The sequence below is a fragment of the Leptonotus elevatus genome, chromosome 1 (genome assembly GCF_054856555.1).
Source record: "Leptonotus elevatus isolate MCC_2025b chromosome 1, RoL_Lele_1.0, whole genome shotgun sequence".
Classification (NCBI taxonomy): Eukaryota; Metazoa; Chordata; class Actinopteri; order Syngnathiformes; family Syngnathidae; genus Leptonotus; species Leptonotus elevatus.
This window is the reverse complement of record NC_141239.1, coordinates 52486810-52499312: the sequence shown is the minus strand read 5'-3', so window position 1 is coordinate 52499312 and position 12503 is coordinate 52486810. Positions and strand designations below refer to the sequence as shown.

At 38.5% G+C, this 12503-nt stretch overlaps 1 long non-coding RNA gene across 2 annotated transcripts; it reads left to right on the top strand.

Moving 5' to 3' along the window:
- The first annotated feature begins 329 nt into the window (after nt 1-329).
- On the top strand, nt 330-11341 carry LOC147184594 (uncharacterized). 2 transcript variants are annotated; one of them, XR_015094133.1, is made up of 4 exons: nt 330-488; nt 2901-3057; nt 9905-10020; nt 10982-11341. It is a non-coding gene; the product is annotated as an uncharacterized LOC147184594 (long non-coding RNA). The 2 variants fall into 2 exon arrangements; XR_015094132.1 differs by lacking the exon at nt 330-488 and having other exon boundaries at nt 2843-3057.
- The last annotated feature ends 1162 nt before the right edge of the window (nt 11342-12503 follow it).

The following is a 12503-nucleotide window of genomic DNA, read 5'->3' as shown; positions in this document are numbered from 1 at the left end:
GCTGAGAGTTGACAGTTGCAACATCCTGAGCATCTGACAGTTCCTGGCTGAGAAGGACATTTTTGTGCTGGAACAACCTACTCACCCAAACTGATCCTGCAAAGATAATGGCAAACTTTCAGGGAGGGGAAACTTTTTGTTTGTAGTCTTTTATGGTACTAGTCCTGGAACTTTTCTGACATACCTTCTACAGTATGTAGTTAGTTAAGCAGCAACAATGTTGAGTTTTAGTCCTTTGGAGCACTTTCTTGCAGACAGTCCTTTTTCCCCCCTCCCTACCCTCCTCTTTTCTGTCAGCACCCCACTGGTGTTTTAAATGCAAACACACGCACTCTACATGCATGAAGAACACACCCCCTTTCAAAAAGAGCACATTCTACACAGAGGAGTTTGCAGGCTTCCGCTCGCTGCCATTTGAAGGGGATTCCTGGTCACACGTTTGGACAATCGAACACTGGACTAAGACATCCATCCCATCAAGCACATTGGTAGGAATTTGTGGCATTTCTTATTCATTCACTCACTCTACTATGTTGGGTTTGTCAAGTCAGGCCACATGTAGTCCCAAAAGTACATGATGTTCTTTCTTGGCACATGGACTCACACAGAGAGGTATGGAATGGACTTCATGCAAAGAAATATATTGTATACTCTTTGCTTAAAAAACGTATTTTTATGCAGCCTTTACTCAAACAAAGTGATTTCATAGTATAGCAGGGAGAGTGTGTTGCTGAGAGAACATTGCATCCCGTACAAAAGTTAATTGGAATTTGATGCTAATGTAATTATTAGAAACTGCACACAGTTTTCTTATGGTGTATGAATGAGCTTTTGTATTGTCATGGCAAACAGCACAGACACCTTGGATGCAGCTGGCTAATCACACACAAGCGGAGGTAAAACAATTTAGAAAGAAGAACCAGTTTTACCTGTGAGCTTCCAAGTTGGTCTAACTTTTAGACCTGTTGAAATGTGGGATGAAAACCTTCCAAGTTTTTTCAGTTTTATGTCAAATGACAAACCATTTATAGTAGCCTACTTAATGTGCCTGGTTGAGTCTTAAAAAAAGCACAGTTATCTGTGTAACAATGAAATAGCATTGTGACATAGCATTACACAAGTGGCCATAGTATGGTCATAGAAAAGGGGCTCGTTTAAACTTTTCCTTATGTTTTTAAAGGGCCAGTTCAGCCACATCACAGAAACATTTGATCACTCTCAAGCTGTCCATTCAGGCACGTCACTGAATTTTAGAACTATTGACTTTGAAGTAGAGTTCATTTCGTCAACGAAAACTAAACACAATTAATTTCATCAACACACATTTTTCACAGAATTAAAACTAGACTAGACTAAAACCCTCATTAATAAAGAATAATGGGACAAAATCAATATGCATTTTTTGTCGACTAATAAAGACGAGACAAAAATGTACTTCATTTCATAAAAAGTGGACTAAAATCTATCGACATTTTAGTTCCTGAACAAAAACTAGATGAAAATGACGTGATTTTGTAAAATTTTGTCTCAAATCTGCAGCTATAGTGAGTGCAACATGTTAAACATGGGACAGACAGGAGGTGGATTCACAGTGAAAGGTTAAAAAAAAAGAGTAAATTATAGTTATAATGTAACATTAATCCAACGGCTATAACGTTCCAACAATAATGTTAATCCGACTGCTAACTAATGCTGGCTAATTTACTAGTTTATAGCATGGAGCCATAGTAGCCACTTGTTGACATACTGTAATTGTGTGTCAAGTTGTTTTTCATCAAAAGGATGAGAGAAAATTTTATGTGAAATAGTTTTAGATTTTAAATGTTCAACATTATCTGCTAACAAAAAATATATGCAGGTCTAAAATGATTGTCCTGACTAAAACTAGACTAAAACATTGACAGTTTATTTTTTACTAAAACTAGACGAATAACGTTACGTTTTCTTGGGCTAAAATAAAGACTAAAATGCTAGATTTATAGTCCACTAACAATGGACTAAATAAAAACAGGATGAGTTTGACTAACTATGATAACAACCAACAAGCGGGGTTGAAACTAAATTTTAAAATGACTGATAAAATTAACACTACCTTAAAATCTAAAAACAGGATCTTAAATTAATCATATTCATTCATGGGGCACAGGAGTGACTGTTGTCATATTAAAGAATCAGACGTGGAATTTATGCAATCATGCACTGTTCTATTGCTTTAAAAGATGTTTATGAATTTTAAGCAAAATCCGTTATGCTTCTTTTGCTCCACAAGCTCTTTCATTATCTTCTTGTGTGTGACCTTGGAAAGTTTTTGAAATGTTCACACTAGGACAAAAGGTTACTCATGTTCATTGCTTTTCATGTGTGCATGATTACAATGACATTGTAATATCCAATCCCAAGTTTAGTTTGTCCACACAAAATTTGGTTGCTAACAAGAACATTTTCTTTTCGCTTAATTGAAGAATGTCTATTGCCACAAGCTTCCAAATGCTGTGATGAATGAAGTCACCACTTGGCGGCGCACTACCATATTGTGTACTCCAACATTAAACAAAGTGTTGGATGACAACAACTAGTTCATCAAACCATATGATGACCTTGAAATTATATTTAAAAAATAATTTTTTTAAACGTCAACGCCCCCAATGTCCCTTCCTGTTCTTTGCTTTTTAGCTCCCAGAAGTGTTTGCCAATCAACTTCCTCACAATATCAGGTTGCGTCACTGACCTTTAAACCCCCCAAGCCCCTGCTCAGCCTCCCACCCTGACCCACGCTATCATCTCACGTGTTTTGTCCCCTCCCACCTCCTATCGTGTGCCCTCCCCTTTCACTTACTCGCTTGCGTCCCCGCTGTCTCTCTGTCTCTCTCTGCCTCCATTGGTGGTGCTCGGATCCACAGGCTGACGTTTGGAGGACAGGAACAGGAGCAGGACTCACATCATCAACTTAGCCATCAGCACCAGAAACATGTCGGACTCCGAGACCGCCGCCGCCGCTCCCGCCGAGGCCCCAGTTCCTGCTCCATGTGCCAGTATTAAGGCTGACCTGGACAAATGGTAAGTGATGCATGCATGTAAAAATGGATGTGCAACTTTGAATACTTCAGCCAAGAACTGACCTTGATCATGCAACCTATATGGCAAGTTCATACTGCGACCCCGGGGTTGCCATCTTCAACACTTTTGCAATAAAATAAAAATGAATGATAGGTGTGATTTCTCAAATAGTTTTAAGAAAAAATTTTTGTTAACATTTTTAATTTCAAAAACGAATGAAATTCCAAACAGTTTTAACAATGCGAGGGTTTATTTAGAATGTCCTCAAATCCGTCATACTAAAATGGAGTCTCTTTAGAGGACGGTGTGAGTCGCGCTGAAAGTCAACACAAACCGAGCTCTCATTTAACCGACTGTGACATTTTAGCAGAGTCTTGGGGTAAAGGTCATAAAAACTCGGGGTACGTAATGTTGGGTACAATGATTTGGAGATGAATGGTATGTGACAGCGGGGTGAGGTTTGATGCCCATCTGTACGCATGGATGAAGGCTGGGAATCTGCTTACGTCACTATCCTCCCCTTCCCACAATGCCTTGCGTTATCCAGTTGCATTCGGCCGCCTGTCTTCTCTTGCATCATACTGTGTCAACAATTAGCAACACCGCTTGTGATTATTAAAACATTTTTTGGTCAAGATTTATGACCCCGAACAAGAAGAATGCCTGATGTGTGCAACCAAGCGAGACGTGGTGATGTAACACGCTAACTCCCAATGCAGCACTTCACGTGTAGCCTTATACGTATGTGTGATGTGGATTGCAACAGATCTCGTGAAAACAGGAATTATTACCATCAAAATTCTACCATGCCACAAGTATTTAGTGACATAGGGTAGCCCTCTCGATCCCCACGCATACTACTACTTACCATCCACGTTTGTTCTAACCCTCTCATACTGTTCCGGTCAAATTTGAGCCATTTTGAAGTTTGATATAACACCCTGAAATTTGATGACTTTTCCTTAAGTGATTTAAAATACACAAGTATTTTAAATGTCATTTTTTGAAACGGGTGCTACAAAGTTTGTGTACACTGGTCATATTTGACCTGTGTGTACATTTGCCAGCGTGTGTTAAGTCAAGAAAATGGTGGTCATGATAAGAATCCTGAAACTGTGAAACAACAAAGGCCACACATTTATGGGACAGTCATAAGAGTGTTCAAGAGGGACCTTGAAACAGTCTCTAGAACTTTTGCACAGGTTCCAGCAGAAAACACCTGTTGGACTTTGAAGGGTTATGTGGGCACCTTGAAACAGTGAAAGTGTACAGTATGATGATTCTGACTGAACATAATGAACCAAAGTCATTCAGAGGTCAGAGGGTGCCTTGACAAGGACGCACGGTCTACACTACAATAAATATAAATATTGCAAATAAAAATACACTTTCTAAGTATATATATATATATATATATAATATTTGCAACATATTGTATGGTGTCCTTGAATGCCAAGAAAGACGCATATTATTATTATTATTATTATTATTATTACTTATTATTACTTATTATTACTTATTATTACTTATTATTACTTATTATTACTAATAATACGTAATAATAATTAATTATATGTCCTCCAATTAATAATATCAGACAGATTAATATTACATTTTGAAAAAATCTGAAGTTCACGATTTGATATGTCATTTTTATGAAGATATTTTTGGCCCAAGTCAAAATATTACTGGAAAATGAACTGTATGTAAGTTCATTTGAAGTTCTTTTAAATTCTCACACTAACTTGTGCCGGGCCATGATAAAGTAACGGTGGGGTGTGACTTGGTCAGATAAGAATGGAGAGGGTTGGCTTTACCAAGCATTTTATCAACTCATTCAGAGTCTTAGTTGTAACACAAAATAGTATATATATTTTATTCCCATCTTTATTCATCATCTATTATCACATAGACTGACAACATTGACCCCTCATTGTGATCACCGTGGAAGTAGTGTATTTTATTGCAGCTTGTAAAAGTCTTGGCAGGTGCGTGAGGGAGAATCGCTCGGAGTCGTCAACCCTCCTCAGGGTGTTAATGATTGTTGCTTATTCTCCTGTCAGAGGTGAAAATGGTGGTGGGTCATTTTACACAGTAGTAGTGTTCAAATGTTGGCCCAACAAGATGAATATTGTTAGACTATCCTCTCCTTGCTCAGCAATAAGTTAGATGGCCATTAGAAAAAAAAAGATAATTTTTGTCCCAATGATTTGACTGTTAAGATTTGATAATTTAACTTACATTTCATTGCCTTTTTGTTCTAATAGCAATCAAATTGACTGATAACCATTTCATGATAATGGAAATGTAATGCTAAAGTCAACATTTCAAGTCTGTTAATTAGTTGACATTAGAATCCAATTGCATATATACACACATCTATGAATGAGCAGCTGGCAAGTGAGCGTGTGACAGATTAATAGTTGTCAGAACACTCCACTGGGCTTTCCGGGCTGAGCTTGCACAGTTAACATGGCAGTCTGTGTAATCAATACTCAGGCCTCCTGTGTATTTATAGATGGCAGCTTTTAAAAGACACGACTCGTGGCGTGTCAGAGTGGGACCGTGTGTGCAGGATAACATGACATGTTCTCAACTATATATCAACTTACTACCTGACACCAGCTTTTTTTACTCAGGATCACCACGTAAGCAAAATGTCAATGACGTAGTGACATTACATAATGTGGCATTAGGCATCTCTTTATAATTGTTATACATTGTCACTAACGGGTTTTCTAAAGAGAATTTCGCACTTTCAATGCTGGTTGGTCTGGACTCTATGTGCGACCTTGTCAAGGTCACATGGGAAAATGTAGAATACAAAGTGCATTAAAGAGTAAGTCAACCCAAAACTTTTCTTTAAATATGTTTTATGTTCTACGCAGCCCCACTAGTCTAAACACAGCATTGTGATTTATATTGTGTTTGTAGAATATGGGAAAAAATGCTGCAAAATCCACTCAATTTTATCCATGTCAGGGGGCGGCCATTTTGCCACTTGCTGTCGACTGAAAATGACATCATATTGCTCAGGTCACAGGTAACGACCAATCAGCTGTTTTCTGAGTGTGGTCGAGTTTGACATTCACAAGCTGAGCTGTGAGTGCTCGTTTCCTGAGCTCTGAGCAACTGTGATATCATTTTCAGTCGACAGCAAGTGGCAAAATGGCCGCCCCCTGACATGGTTCAAAACAAGTGGATTTTGCAGCATTTTTTTATATTCCACAAATGCAATATTAAAAACTAGTGGGGCCGTGTAGAACATATTATTGTACAGAATATTTTTGGGGTGACTTCCCATTTAAGTGGTGTTAATAGAGTGAAAATACAAAATCAGTAATAATCCAGTCCATGTGGATATACAGCATGTGACAGGTGAACTATTTTTTAATATATACAGTGAGCAGTAGCTGTGTGTTGCAAACATCTAATAGATAGCATGCAAGTTGGTGCTTTTAGACTTTGGGTCCTTCCATAAGACCAAAAGAGACCCACCCCCTGCTTTACCCTTTACTCTCTAAACGTGTACACACACGGACGCACACACAATCTCCCGTTAGGCGTTACTGATTGACTGCAGATGCATGTTTAGTCATACACCCTAATTTTTACTATTTACCAATATGGAATTCGGTGACTCAGCATAAGTTAGTAATATGAGTGCACTGTGCAAAAGTTTTGTCGATGTCATGAAACATCTTACACCTGCCTGATTGCAAGCTCAAAAAAATGAGCAAGTTCATACTGCGACCTCGGGGTAATCAAAATAACTTCTTGCTGTTATATTGTATTACAAACATTCAGCTGTAATGTTATTAACGTCTAGTTAACGAATTTACATGAGCCAGACAAAATTAGCTACACGTGCACAGGTTAATTTGACTCCCCCCCCCCCCCCCAATTTTTTAAAAATATGTTTCCAATTTGCTGATTATTGCGCAGACGTACTGTAACATTAATCTATTTACAACAGAAATCTCAGTATCATGTAGTGCAGTTCTGCACTACGACAAACTACAATCCCAATAACAAAATATTACATTAATTTCTCTTTGGCAGTGTCACTCAAAAGTGAACTTTATTTTAATTTTTACTAGAGCTCATATTATATTGTGTGTCTGACTCATAAGTGTATCCGAACATCACTCATTTGACTAATGTTCTACATTATTTGTTTCTGCTGCACCTGCCAAGCGATCTATAATGCATGTCAGTCCCACAAGACAAACTACAAGACGATCATTCTAAATAATTCAGCCGTCTTTTGTGACAGACAGGAGGACGCCATCACACGGCCGCAGCGATGACCGGATGTATCTAATGCATCCTCGTAATTATGAAAAACTAATATCGATATTCACTCTGGGTTGAACCCATAGTAATCCGTTTGAGCTGGTGCAGGTCATTGGTTGACAATCCAGCTTTGCCTCTTGACCCTGTAATATGACCTTCCTTAACAGTGTGAGTACGCTCCCTCGGGACATTGTGTGATGGCTCCTGGTGGTGATGTCATCGTCTCCGCCTCCTTTCCTGTAATACACACACACACACACGCACGCACGCACCCCCACGCACGCACACACACACACCTACTATTTTCACACAAACAGGGCTAAACTCTTAGTATAATGTTTTATTTTTATGATTTCTAGAGATCTTACCAAAGTCATCCTAATATTCATCTGGGCGTCTCCTCCTTATCAGCCATATTTTTTTAAATTACAAATAATCAGAAACTGGTTTAGTTGATAACACATCATCATCCCATATACACACACACGCACACACATTAATCCCTCATCTGATGTAATCTCAGCCCTTTCTACGTCCTTCATGACACACATAGCGCCCACCGCTTTCAGCAGCCTCCTGGCATTGTAAAATGCTGAGTGATAAGCTGCAGCGACCAGCTGCATGTTGCATCACGCACAGGCAGCCCGCCACAGAACAAACCAGCAGTCAGATTGAGTGCATTTTATTTAGTTTGAATGTATTAATGTAGTTTTTTTCCATTGACATAAAAATGTGCCTCTACAAAGATCATAATGCTCAATTTTGGTTGACATAATAGAGTATGTGTACAATACAGGTATATTTATTATTGAGTAAATTAATGGGCAAATTTTAAATTCAATTTTTATGGATGCACACTCTAAAAAGTGAATTGTGAACCAATTTAAGATTAAAGAGAAAATTGTTGACCAATTTAATAAAGTTGCTTCAAGTGGTAACACGCGATTGAATTGAATCAATCCAATGTGATATATGAAGTTAATTAAGTTAATTCAAAGTGTCTATATTAAGATTAATTCATTATGAGTTCATTAAACTTAATATATTCACTTTGGATTAACTTAATTCAATCGTGTGTTACCACTTGAAGCAATTTTATTAGGTTGGTCAACAATTCTCTTTTTAGAGTGCAGTAAAATCTGCAGGGGATTTTATATTCTGGTAATTCATATGGCAGTAATTACTTCTTATGGATACTTGCTTTTTGTATAAATAATGGCTTTGCTCAGATTTTGGCATTATACCAAATTTAAAAAACAGCTTAGTTTATACAATTATTTCACTTGTGATAAGAAGTGATTAATTTACTAATATATATTATTTTATAGTAAAATATATACATTTTAAAAATATTAATTATACTTTCATTAAATCTATCAATATGTAAAAAGGATCAATAAAGCACAAGCTAAACACTACTTACAGTACTTTTTGAGGCTTCTCTCAGTTTGAATTGCATTTCTACATATCTTGTATAAGAGTTGGCCCAGTGTTACATTGATCAGAAAATGTGCTAACTGCAATACTACACCAGCGCAAACTACATCAACACCAATAAACATGTGTGTTAAATAATATGTCTAAGTAACAACCTCTGAGAGCATTATAAAGGCAGAATAGTTGAATCGGCTTTAATATTGGATCTCATTGAATTGAAGAAGTTGTTCAAATGTTGTCACTGTTCGGTGTATTAGTAGACACACACACTTATAAATGTATTCAAACACTAAATGCACTTCTGTGAAAATTCTAACTTAGACATAATGTACTAATGTCATGAATGGGTGGGAAGAACTAACCGATGACATTCAAATCATGTGACCCCTGCCCCTCTAAGCTCAGCCTTCTTCTACCTGCGTGTCTTGTCATCGTCCCATCATCACGCAATCGGCCTTCCTCCCTCAGCCCCTCCTTTGCTGTGTCCCGGCAAACAGATGGGTCCATCCACACATTTTCTTTTGTATTTATAACTCCTCCCACTACCCTACCCCCTTCTCTTGCTCCATCACCCTAATGCACTTTGGCAGTGTCGGATGGAGACTTTGCTGCTGCTGCTGCATGGGAGTCTGAAATAACACTCTCTCTCTCTCTCTCTCTCTCTCTCTCTCGTTCTTTCTCTTTCTCTCTTTCTCTATCTCTCTTTCTCTCTCTCTCTTTTTCTCTCTCTCCCTCCCTCTCTCTCTCTCTCTCTCTGAAACGGTTATCTATCTGTATGAGCATGTATGTCACAAGATGTGAATGTAGGTGTGTGCCTTTGGTTGGCTGGCCCAGTCCATGTTGTTGTCAGCCTGAATGGGATAAGCACAGTTTGTGCAGGTGGTTCCTGGACTGTTTTTTTTTTCCAGTTTACTTCATCTGTTAGTACATGAAACAACGGAACTGTTTTGGCAACAGATCTTAATCCTGCTCACTGGTATTCATTGTGTGCTACTTGTATTGTAATTGACCCCAGGTTCCATTACTTGCAGAATGTGCTGGTTGTCCATATTTGATATAAAATTGAGAATCTCGTATGGATTCATGTCTCAATATGTGTCTATTTGTCTTTCAGTGTGGCGGAGAAGGGAGTAGAAGCATGCAAAGACCTCCTAGAGGCCTTTGATGCTTGTGTGAAGAGTGCTACTGAGGGGACATCATGAGCCAAGAGTTGCCATCCAAACCTCAAATGTAAGCATTTCAACCTCAGGCCTTGTTTGGGGTCACTGAAATTTGGACAGGAAACGGGCGTATTACCTGAATAAGGTTATCTCCTACATTGGAAAAAAAAAAGAAAAACATTAAAGGGGAATTTAGCCCATATAAATGTAACAATAAAGATGACATTCTGATTAATATTGTGTTTGTGGATTATGAGTTAAGCAGCAAAAGCCACCCATTTCTATCCGTCTCAGGGGACAGCCATTTTGAAATTGCTTTCAACTGAAAATGACATCATAGTTACCGCAGCTTCAAAAAACAGATGAGCTGTGATTGGCTGTTGCCTGAGCACACGTGATGCCACTTCCAGTTGACAGCAAGTGGCAAAATGTGGTCTTAAAAGTATTAATTGTACATGAAGAATAATTAAGTTATCAAATTAGTTATAGACCAAATAGTATCATTATGTTTAAAATGACTAAATGTATCCCTTTAAAGGAAATGATCAAATACAAAGATAATTTACTGTGAACTGTATCTTCTGATGAAGCCGAAGCTCATTTTTGTAACTTGACCTTGATGTCATCTCCGCTCCTGGACAGTTACAGGTCAAAAAAATGAACACAGGTTCAAATGTTTTTTTAAATATTTAGCGAAGAATAAAGTTAAAAAGACACACACACACACACAAGTCATGGGTATGGGTGCATTAGACTGATGACACATTTGCACCCTTTTAAAAGAAAGTTTCTTTTGGACTCAAATGCCAATAAGAACTTTGAATATTAACACTACTGTATACATACTGTTATAAGCATGTGAGTGGCTCCACCACTAAATTCAATTAATAATACAAGTAATATGGTGTTATGTTTTGTGATATTTTTCTTAAAAATGCAACATTACTGTGTGTTTGCTGGTACATCCTCAGCTCATTGCTGGTCTCTTATCTTCACCGCCTTTCATTTCACCTCTTCTTCCTGTCTTGTAGGTCCACTGCACTAAGTCCTCCGAGTTCCCAGCATTCCCTTCTGCACACCAGCACAGGACTGATTGGCAACAACAACGACCATGAACACGGTGTCACTAGCACTGTGTTGATTCGAGCTGAGTTTGGGACCTGGCAGCAGTAACCAGTCTCCTCTGTCCTCCCTCCCTCCCCTGTTAGAACCCTTTACTAATGTCCTTCAGTCTTCCGCCATTCCCTCTCCCTCTATGACTGATGTATGGTGCATTGACTTGTTGATACTTCCAGAGAACTAATGGCTAGTCATGTAAAGGTACATTCTTAACTTGAAATAAATACTATCAATGGAAATAAAGATATAAAATGATTGGTATACAAAATAAATGTTTCAGTACTTATTGCGCAACTTCCTGTTCTCTAACAAGTGGCTGAACGGCAAAATTCACAACATGTATTTGATCCATGAATTGATGTGCAGTATTCCAGAGGTGGCAAATCCAGGTCCAAAAAGTAAAAACCCTACCACAGTTTGGCTTTAGCCCCTAGCTAGCTCCCATGGTGCTTGTTTACCTGCTAGCTATAGCACAACAACGGAAACAATTACCGATAAGGGCTAAAGCCAAACTGTGGCAGGGTTTTTACTTTCTGGACCTGGATTTTCCACCTCTGCAGTATTCAAGCAATCCTTATGATCTTTTTCACATTATGACACACGATAAGACCGAGACGACGCCTAACAATTGGTCGACCGCATCTCACTGATTCCATGCTTCAAACAGGAAGTTCTCAAAGCCACTGAGCTTGTGTCATCAGCAGATTGTAAAAGAAATACAGAGACTGGAAGACTCAGAAGTGTATTGGTTGATCACTGTCACCCATGCTGCCTGTGCGGAAAGATGGGCAGATATACATATCAGAATCACTAAGATTTACAGCATAAATTCTATTATTTCTTTATATTATTTACTTTTTCTTAACAATGGAACTGCTTGTTCATCCAATAACATTTCAAAATTGTCCTCATAGTTGCTTGCTGTTACATCGCCTTTTTTCGTATTTTTGGTAGTTTCTTGAATTACAGTGTAATAATATTAATATTTACACCGTGGTTTAATTCACTCTAGTCCTTACTTATGGGCCAGGCAGAAATGCACAGCATGTCACTGTTGTGAACAGTTGTTGGCAGGAAACACCACACTGCACACTGATTAAATAAAGAAGAAGAATACACGGAGCACCCGGGTCAGCATTTAATTGGTAAATGGTTTTGAGGGAGGCCCCTGTCTACACTTACACACACATAAGCCTACAGTTCAAACACACGCAGACAGCAATATGATCAGCTGTTGCTTTGCTACCCTTTCAAACTCCAGAGACTCTTTTGGCCTCACACCGACTCGTTCCCAGAATAGTCTGCTGTTCTTTGCTTTCATGCAGACAGTTGGAACATGATTCTGTCTAAAAGGTTTCTTCGCATTTGTCAGTCCAGTCCAGGATGTACTGCCCAAAGCCAGCTGGGTGAGTGCTGATGGGCTCCGAGCTCATC